Genomic DNA, 10,969 nt, shown 5'->3' on the forward strand with positions numbered 1-10,969 from the left:
AAAACAGTTTTGATAAGAAAGTAGAGTGGGGATTTGAACAACTAATTGAGAGTGAGTTTGTTGGATACAGTGATGGTTATAAATTTTTACAGCTGCTGGGGAGATGTATGGTTGTAGATGTTTATCTCGTGAGTATACTAAAGTGAATAAATATATAAAGAAGCTACTTTATCACACAAGGTTGTCGAGAAGAACATAAAGAAAATAGGTTGTATTTGAACGTTTCAGCACCAAGGACAGTTCTCTGCTCTGCTCAATTGGTGGATTCATTGACAGTCAGTTCAGCACCGTAACACATAGACAGTTTCAGGCAAAATACATGCAATGACTTAGTTTATCTATTAATTTATTTTGGTATTAAACATGTATATATATATTCAAAAAAAAATAAAATATATATATATATAGAGAGAGAGAGACTCATTTCTGCATCATATCAAAAATAAAATTAGAAATAAAACCTACAGTCTCCAACAACCACAGACCAACGGATTAAAATATGTATTTTAAATTTAATTTTTTTTTAAATTTTAAATTTCGTTGTCCTAGTGACAATGACAATAAAGATTTATTTTATCTTATCTTATCTTATCTTATCTGTATTTGCTCAAACTTTGGTTACATGAAGGAAATCTGTTATTGCAGTTCAACCAAAAATGACTAAATTTCACCATGTTACATCTTAAACCCCGAAGGGAAACATGCTCTTTGCTAAGTAACAATGTGCAGAAAGGCTCAGCCATTATTTAGTGGTGAATTGTTGATATTTTGTGAACTTTGAAAATAGAAGCCTCTCAGTTTTAGAAAATTATAGTCTAAAACTGAGACTATGTATTATTGGCTGACATAACTCTATTATTCTAACTGGCTGATCTGATCCTCATAATATAATTGTCTAAACTCGTGCAAGTTAAAAATCTTCCATCTGCCTTGATATGCAGTTAGCTCCACTTAAAATTTATTTAAGAACATTTTCTTTCAAATCCAACCTCGATTCGGTTCAAGGTGAAGAATCAACAGGACATCTAACAACCTGCTCCAGAACTGAGAGCCTGCTAGTATCAAAATGAATTTTGGGCCTAGATTTTTCATCTGGTTCTGTTGTATTGTCTTGGTATTGAAGCTGTAAGCTGATGGATTTCAGTGGCTTTGAAACTTCTTTTTCTGAGCGTTCTGTTGCAGTTTTCTTTGTCCTGAATAATTGAAATAGAAATTAGAATATAAATTAAGATACAAAACCCATATTGTTAAACTTTTGAGAGACTGATCAATCTTCAGGATTTAATATTTGTTATATTTAATTTTCTGGGCATATGATGTTCCACTTTTAGCTGTAGTTTGTCATGTAAAACAATTGGTGTCTTGGATAAATGTTTGTCAGTTGATCTCAGTTAGTTAGTCAGTATTAAAAATAAATAATTATAAATTATTATTTTGTTACTTTTCATTATTATGCTTATAATAGTTGAAGTATAAATATCTTTAGCTGATACTGAAAGAACAGAAGCTACAGCTCTTATTGTTGTCCCAAAGAAAAATACCTCAATAGAAATTTAAAGATTTCATCTTTCTGATTGATTTCTCAGAAATTGTCAGATTAATTGGGATATTAACATATCTTTAGTTGGCTAAATCACACTACACTACCTGATTTTGTGGATTTGTATTCCCTTTTAATCTTATTTCATAATGAAGCTGTTAAAAAAAACTTCTTCATGTTGGCTTTTGTTCCAGCGAAGAGCATGTAATTAAACTTTCACACTCTGAACAAACACACATACATGTTAAATCTGATACTGTCATAGTTGTGACAGCACAGAATGTGTTTTTCAGTCCTACCTACCGTTAAATTTAGTACTACTTTAGCACATATTTGAGTGCACAGCAGGTGAACAATGGGTCCAAGGATGATTTGCACATGAATGAGGTCTGAATAAGAGCATGTGTCACAGAGGAAGGCTGTCTCCAACGTCGGGGCAGAAAGGTTTGCTCCCTTCTGCCCCGACTACAAGGACCAGGTGAGGATCTTTGACACAAAGGGCCAAGTGAAAATCTGTTCAGCACAGACCTCTAAAGATCTTATTATGATAATGCTTCTGGGAGGAGAAATAACAAAAAGAGTGTTGTTTCCATCTATGTCTGCCTCCAATGTCTTTGCAGATCGATGTCACTTGTTTATTGGGCTTTCATCTTTAGATTACGAAGCTACAATACTGTTCAATCCTACATAATGTATCCATATCTGTGTCCCATGTTCAAACTTGAGTTTGAACGGCATAAAGGCTGTTCAAATTATTATAATAATTATTATAAATTATTAAAATATCTTATAATAATTATAAATTATTATAATTTATTATTAATTATAATAAATCTGCAACTTTAGTGTGTGATAAAAAATTAACTGATTTATTTTCTCTTTTCTAGTTTATTTTCTAATCTAAGTCTAATCTGAAACAGAATGTTTGTTGCATTTGTCTTTCACCAGCACAGATGCCTTTTTCATAGTTCTGGAAGTATGCTTGATTTTGCTTGGTGGAGCACAAAGTTGGTATGGTGGTGATTATGAACATCTGCCATGTATCTAATTTAATCAAAACTGTAAAACAGTAGCATTGAGCTTCTATGCATCGCAAATCTGGAACAAACTTCCAGAAAACTGCAAAACACATTTCCTTTAAATCAAGGCTTAAAACCCACCTGTTGTGAGATGCCTTTGATGAATAGTACCATAATAAGTGGAAAATTGATCAATGTATTTGATGTGTATTTGCTTGATGATTTTGATGACATTTGACAAATTTAAATGTTTATTTCTTGTTTCATAATTGATGGCTGTATGATGTTTTCATGATAGCACTTTGAACTGCCTTGACATTGACATGTACTACACAAGTAAACTTGACTATACTTGACTTTTAGTTAAATATGTGGATTAATCTCTTAGGGTAACCACTTAGAAAGGCATAAAATGTATTCCTTTTTACAAAGGCTTTACAAAGCAAAATACATAAGTACATTTTTGTTAATCACATAAGTTAATCTGTGTGAGTGTTTCTTATTTTCTTTTTTTTTTTACCACACATGGTATTTAGTCAAAATGTTGTCCCTTTTTATAACTGTTATTGCCGCTTTAAATGACTTATCTTAATAATATTGTTTGCAATCCCAATGTGACATTATACAACCATTGTCATCAATAGTTTTATGAGTATTTATGTGACAGATGCACAAAGAGTAACGCAAAATACTAAAAAAAAGTACCAAGAAAAGGATTTATACTTTTCAGTATTTTACGAAGAAAAATCCAAAAGGTTTGGTGTGTTTGCAGTCCCATTTATTTGCATATTCCTAATTAAATCCAACCAACTGCTTTCAGAAATTACTCAACTATGAGACAGAGCCAAGAAATTTGTGATTTAAAGGGAATTTTTGAATTGGTGTTATTATTGGTAATAGTTCCCTTAACTATAGCAGAAATATTTCACATTGCTGTGAGCGTTTTAGAAGTAAAATCATTCTGACTGAAGGAAGCTAAAAGCTGCTCAGATGTACACTGAGTATTTTAAAAAAAACTAAATTTTTTTATTGGTGCAAAAAAACCTAGCTGTGTTAGCAAACATTAGCAATCTATGGTTTCATAAAAGATCCTTGTTATCCTTGTAATGTTTGGTGCTGTTTTGTTCCACATTAATTATGGAGTTATCTTGGTTGAACAGCTGTATCAACACTGACAAGAATGGAGTCAACTTTTAAATTTTCTACTAGACTGTCAGGTATGCAACAGCAAAAATACAGTAGATGTCCCTTTATTTGTTGCGTACTGGTGGTCTTAAGACTTGCTGATGAGGCAAATTGATACAAAATACAACTGACCAACTTGTTATGCTTCCATCTTTCTTCTATGTTTTCTACTAAAGTTAGATTAAAATGTGTTATGCACAGTTGACCGAAAAGTTAAAAACCACAAGAAAAAAGAAAAAGCTTCACAAATGTTCTTCTTGTTCCATTTCTGTGATCTCTTAGCGACATATCTGGTGCAGTCTGCTCGTGTTGAGCTTAATGAAGAGGCCCAAGCTGATGCTCTGATCACAGGGCTCCCTGCCTGAGATGCTTCTGATCACATTACAATTAACTACATTTAAAATGGAGGGCAGAGTGTCACATTTATTATTATTTCCCATGGTTCTGTTTCTTTTTCTCCCTCTTCCTTTTTACACTCTCTTCCTTCATCCCCATCTTCTCCCATCCCTATTTTCAGCAGTGGGTAATTAATATGGAAAAACGAAAAGACATCATATTCTGCAAATTCCTGTGAGATTGGCTTGCAAAAGCTGTTAAACCCAAGTAGGCAAATTAGTATTCATGCAGGTTTTCCAGTTGCAAGTCATTTTTTCCTGTGGGACCAAGTAGTAGATTGGGTAGACAGGCAGCGCTCGTCCTTGATTATGTGAGCAGAATGCTGCTGCAGAGCCAAAGCCCAGCAGAAAAAAAAAATTCCTTCGGCAGTAAATCAATTTCTGTGACCTGCTAAATGTAATTGACTACACTGTAATTCTTTAACCCTGCGTATGAGGCAGAAAACACATCCCGAGGTTGAATGATTATACCTGCCATTATTTAAATCCCCAGTTTCAGTATTGGTTAATATCCATTTACTGCAAAATTATACATATGCCACCATATCAGTGGCAATAAACAATTGCTTTAATGCAGTAGCCATGTCTTTGTTTAGTCAATCAACAGGATCTCAGAAAACCTCCTATTATTCAAATGAGAAAATGGTTTGGTAAAGCGTTTTCTGCTTTTAGATGCATGAAAATTTGTATGTAAATTGAGGCGTTAATATTTTAGCCTGTGCGGAATACATGATATGGCCTGTAATATTATAGTTCATTTGACTGGACGCATTTTATCCAGTGGTGGTTTGTAACATTCTTTTCTGGTCATGGATCTGGATATTTTTGAGGTTTTGCTCTAAATAGATATTCAACTGTCTTAGATTCACTAGGATGTATTTGCAATCAGCTTAATTCTACTAAAACCAACCAAGACATCGTTCTGACGGGTTGTGCTTTGAATAGAGTCATAGCTAAAATGCCTATGTTATTTCTGGACGGGCTGCAGACATCCACAGCTCAGATTGATTAATGTGTTAAAAGTTGGAATACGTTTATAATCTACAAATTAAAGTCGTAACAAGGACTCCATAGTTCGCCTCAGTCCAAGTCAGAGGAACATTAACTTAGCAGAAGAAGATGCTCTGGTCAGTAGAGAAAAAAAATGGAACATTTTTGAATGGCTTAGATAAAAAATATAGTCCTGTGTTAGAATGGCCATGTCAAACACCTGACCCAAATCCAGCTGAGAATTTATTGTAAGAATTGAAATTTGCTTCTCTTATTGTACTTGCAATGCACATGCTAAAACATGGTAGTGGGATTTTCATGCTGCATAGAAGTTGTTCTTCACCAGGGACTGGTCAGAGCTGTTGAGAAAGTGGATGGAACAGCTGTGCTCAGATTCTTTACTTCTTATGGACCCATGTAATTTAGAAATTCTCCTCTTAATTTGTATCTGCTTTTAGAGTGACAAAAATACAAATATGCCCCAAATATAAAACGTAATCTCTTTTTTCACCTTTGGAGCACGTGCATATTTGAAAATATGCACATCCTCCTGCCTCAACTTGTTCAGCTATCAGCAGAGCCCAGGACATGGGCTCTGACTTTAGCCAGATTAATTAGCAGTCTGTCCTCTTCAGTCTCTTTTGCCCGGTCCTATTAGACCCAGCTCAGCAATCTGGTGGAAGGTAATTTTGCACAAGCATACAAGGTTGCAGCACTGACACCTTATGTTTCATGATTGAAGGCAATCTCCTGGGGACAGCAATAAATTTATTCATGGTACTCTCTCCCATAGCCACTAGAGATATGTCTGTGCCCGCCCCAGAGCATAGCAGAACAGCCACAGATTTCCTGTGCTGTATCGTTCCCTGAATGCAATAATAATACTAAATGATCTGAGGGAGTTGCGTCTTATATTCTTATGCATGCATGCATGCAGGGGGCCTGGTGATCTTTTGCTGTGTGAGAATATGACTCTGAAAAGAAGCTAATGCATAAGGTGAGTCCGGTGAATGTTTTTGCATTTACAAATCTTCACCTTTGTAACCTCCAACTGACTCTCCTTCTCCACAAGGGAATAAACGTGTTAAGAAACATACTTGCGCACACATGCTTCATGCGATTGGGTCACAGCAAGTGTCATTCGTGTAATTCCTTGTTGATGACTAAAATCTGTTGATAATAGAGAAGTTAGTAAAGGTGATCAGCGTAGATTAGCCCAGGAAACAGCGGGGGTATTGGTTGGGCTCCCCATCATTAACACTGGCTATTATCTAGGAGGCGGCACGCCCGCTGCTCTTCGCTGGGGGAATACGGGGTCAACAATTAACACGGAGTAGAAATGCTAATGCCCAACTTGAATCAACAGGGCTCTGACTGCCTGCCAGTGTTTATTTACGGCTGGGATTTCAAAGGTGTTATTAGCTTGTGACCAAACAGATGCACTGCAGCTCTGATGTTGCTCAAGGGCACAAAAGGTCACTTATGTCTAATTGAGAAATTGCCTTCTCTTCATGAGATCCATGCTCTATAAAATAATCTAAAGCACGAGGATTTTTTTTTTACTCTGTAAGTGTATCATGGCGGTAAAATGTACCATTAGGTCATAGTGGCACTGCTAAGAGCTTCAAAGATGCCCTCAGCTCTCGTGGTAATAAAAGTAAGTACGAACCTCAGAACACACAAATGAGAGCTGTCACTCCTGAGGCTGTAAACTTGTTTGGAGTTATTGTATCATCAGAGCAGAAGAGGCAAACAAGTACCCTCAAGTCTTGCAGTGCTCGAAAGGGAAGAGGTATTTTGACAATTAGCCCCCATGAATTTGGTTCCCTCTGCATCAAAACACAAGTGCCATCAATATTTGTCACATGGTCCATTCATATCCTCTTATCACACTGCCTGCTTTTTTTTAGTGACAGTTTTTGACACAAGATTTCACTGCAGCTACAGTCATAGGAAAAAGACAGCAAATTATGTTTTAGTTCTACCTTAAAATGATATAAACAAACGTAATCCCTCTCAGTTTGTCTGAAGGAGGAATTATATCCATATCCCACCATCTCTATCACAAAGGTGACTAAATGATAATTATAAATTAATTATTTTAGGGAAGGGAAAAAAACAAAATGCATATCATTAAGAATTGAATTGTTATTAATCACTCTCAAATATTTGATAGTTTCATAATGTAAAAAAAACCCAAACATTTAAACTTTACTGTTTCAGGAAAACAATGAAAATTAAACATTTATATATTATCTAAGCTGTTTAAAGGGATGGTATTATATGTTTTCCAGGCAAATGGAGCCATTGTATAGCATAGTCAAGTAACTGTGTTGCCCTGAGTTGTTCTAAAAATGCTGTAAATATCAAATATGCCTGCAACAAAATTTTACTTTATAATTTGATGCCTTGAAATTGGACCTCTGTCTCTTTAAGAATATCCTGCTCTCTCCCACACTCCTCCTTCAGCACATCATCATAACAATTCTTCTTCTTATGCTGTTTACTTTATTCTTAGGAGCATTGTACTGAGAAGTAAATCATAGGAGAAGCTCAACAGATGAGCACTTCCACCAGGTGTTTGCTAAATGCTGCTGCCACTAGTCTGAAGGAACTGTGTGGAGGAGGGGCAGGGGAGAGTGTCTCTGTGAGGCAGATGCTCAGCTAGAGAGTGTAGTGTTAAGGTATCCACAAATGAATATCACATAAGATTCTCAAACATGCATGAAAAAATCAAAACAACACTCCATCTGTGTATCTGATGAGGGAATAATATTATAAAATAATGTAATGCTCATAAAAGTCAATTTTACATAATACCACCCCTTGAAGTTTAACTTTTATACACATCTTTTATCAACGTTTTACCGAGTCTGAAGATAGGAAGTAAGTTACTGAATAATTATCTAATGTTAATTTAAGGCAGAGTAATCTATAGTTTTAGAACCACCTTTTCATTTGTCAACTTCCAGCACCAGAAGGAAAAGAAAACCATCCTTCTGTGGGTCAGTAGAGGCTGTTTGGGTTCTATCAACCTATCCTGTTGTGGCTTTATGGTTCCGCTATTTCAGTCCTTCTCTTTGATAGAGGGATAGTAAGCTCTAAGAGCAGTTCTGTTTGCCAGATCCATGCTAAAAAGGCAGGTGAAACTGGTCCTGCTATTTTTTCTGCCCTATTCTTGACACGAAGGGAGATAATAACAATGTAAACTAACTAGCTTGTCCTTAAACTGTACTAAAACATATCTTCCTAAATGTATTCCAACATGTTATTTGGCTTCTGTGAATATCATCTGTTACTAAATATTGTACATAGTTTGCATAAATTATCTGAGCTGATTTTCAACTTATTAATAAAATGTTGTTAGACTGTCAAACGTTCGTGTCATATCTAAGCTGTCAAGTTGTATGGGTTAAGTCCTTGTTGCCTCAGGTATACTGTAATTACTAATAATGTGAATAAGCCATAAAAATGTTGGCCTTCTGAGTGATTAAAGTCATACATACATAGTAAGACGTTTTTGTACTTTATGTTTGCTCAGATTTGTAAAGTAAAGACATTACTCTTAGTAGTAAAGAAACAGATTTACTGTTTAAAAATACTGTACTTAAATGTATATGCTTTGGGAGAAGAAAGAGAACAAGTGAACTTAGAGGAATGAAAAATCACTGGTTAAATTACAGGTGAAATAAATTTTTCGTAAAGTTTAAGTGGGAGAGCTTTGGATGACCTTCTTGTTACCTGTTGATTGCCTGTAAAATTTGAGATTTAAATCAACCCCACCAGCACCACCCCACCATGAATTCTTCCAACAGCTATTTTTGCATATTCTGCATGCTTATGCTCAATTTTGTAATCATATTATGCATGGAAATTAACATTTATGAGTTACGAGTGCCTGCGATCTGCTAAATTTGATTATTGCACAAAATAAATTACTTGTGTTGTAAACACAGACGAATCAATAGTGGCTATCTTAGTTTTAGCAATAGCAGAACCTTTTACCTTACCATGAACAGCTTAGCTAATTGACCCAGTTTTTACATTTTTAAGGCAATTGCTACAAGGATATGATAGGAAAACCACAATGAAAAGGAATAAATCCATATTGCAGCAGTAAAATAACTCACTAGATGACTTACTAGTCATCTAGTAAGTTTATATACTTTATTTTTTGTAAGATAAAATAAATGTTTATCTTACAAAATTAATGGTTTTGCCTCAAGCTCACTGGTTTGTTTGCACTTAAGCAGATTAGCACCACACATAATGAAATAAACAACTCTCTTTTACTTGAACAAGATTTCTGGTGGAAAGATTTTCAGGAGAAGTCTATAATTCTTTAAGGAATTCAGATTAGCCAGGTTCAGGCTTTATTTTTGGTTGGGATACAGTCACTGGTAAAGAGTCTAGCATGGTTGACTATGGGACAATGGTGGAAACGGTGGTAGGAGTTTGTCCTGCAGTCGGTGGGTTGCTGGTTTCATTCTGTCTGCCTCTGTCGCTCTGAAACTTCGCCTGGGTCTGATGGTCCGGTTCATGGCAGCCTCACCTCTGGTTGTGCTACTACCAGCAGCTTCCCAACATCGGGGTGTGAATGTGTGTGTGAATGACTGAATGTAGTGTGAAGCACTTTGGGATGTCTAGACTTGAGAAAGCAACATACAAGTACAGGCCATTGGAAAACTAAGTGACATGACAATGAGAAATAATTTTGGCAGTTTGGTTTGACCATGTAGAATCCTTTAAGCATATGTGAGACTGACCAATTTTGAATCCAGGGTTTTTTTGCAGATGCAGTCTTCTGCAAGTAAGGGAAATAAGTTCATTTGCGACAACCCTCCTTCCTGTATACTACTAATAGTTAATGCAGGTCATTCTGTGATTCTGTATTTTTTTCCAGTCTGCTTGTTCTATGTATGTATTTTACTCCTTTCTTTCCTGTCATGGATGGACCCAACAGTAGGCAAGGAAAGTATTAATCAGAAAAGCAACCAGGAAACTTGCTGTAAGAAAAACTGACTAATCTTTAACTGTAGATTTTCAGAGCTGGTAAGGACAAACTCCAAAAATCTGTTCTAAAAACTATTGACAAAGAGTACATGAATATAAATCCATGCCACACTTTTCAGATTTTTAATTCTGAACAGTTTGAAAGTTATGTGCCTTGTTGCTACACATCACCCTGTGTTCGTCTAACATCTAAAATCCTGTGAAAATACATTGAAGCTTCTATTTGCAACACAATGTGAAATTGCTAGAGGCGTCTCAATACTTTTGCAAAGGACTGTATTTTGTTAGAAGCTCTTCTCTGCAAAGTAGCAGCACATTCCCACCCTTTGGCTTATAATGTGCTCCATTACGATATAAAGATCTCTCCCAAAAAACCTTACATTGTCTGACCTTCTATAATCTAATTTATGAATAGAATATTCATCCTTCAATCCATCTGTGAATTCACTCATCTGTCCACGGCAGACACATACCTTTATGTTCAGAAGGGCAATAAGGATTTTATCTCTTTGGAAGATTCTGCAGGCATGTTCTTCATCAATGAGGGTTTAATGTGGAGAATAGTCACCATAAAGCAATTTGATTTAGTAAATCTGTCAGATTTTACAAATTCTGATATAAAGCTCTGATATAAAAAACACATTTGAAGCTTAAGCATTGGCTGCATTTGCTTTTATTTCTTATTTTTATTTCTATTTAATTATTTTATTTTCTTGTTTTAAAAATAACAATAGCAACACTATATTAAGTCAATCAGCAACATATATATATATATATATATATATATATATATATATATATATATATATATATATATATATATATAT

Source organism: Xiphophorus hellerii, chromosome 19 (genome assembly GCF_003331165.1).
Source record: "Xiphophorus hellerii strain 12219 chromosome 19, Xiphophorus_hellerii-4.1, whole genome shotgun sequence".
Taxonomy (NCBI): Eukaryota; Metazoa; Chordata; class Actinopteri; order Cyprinodontiformes; family Poeciliidae; genus Xiphophorus; species Xiphophorus hellerii.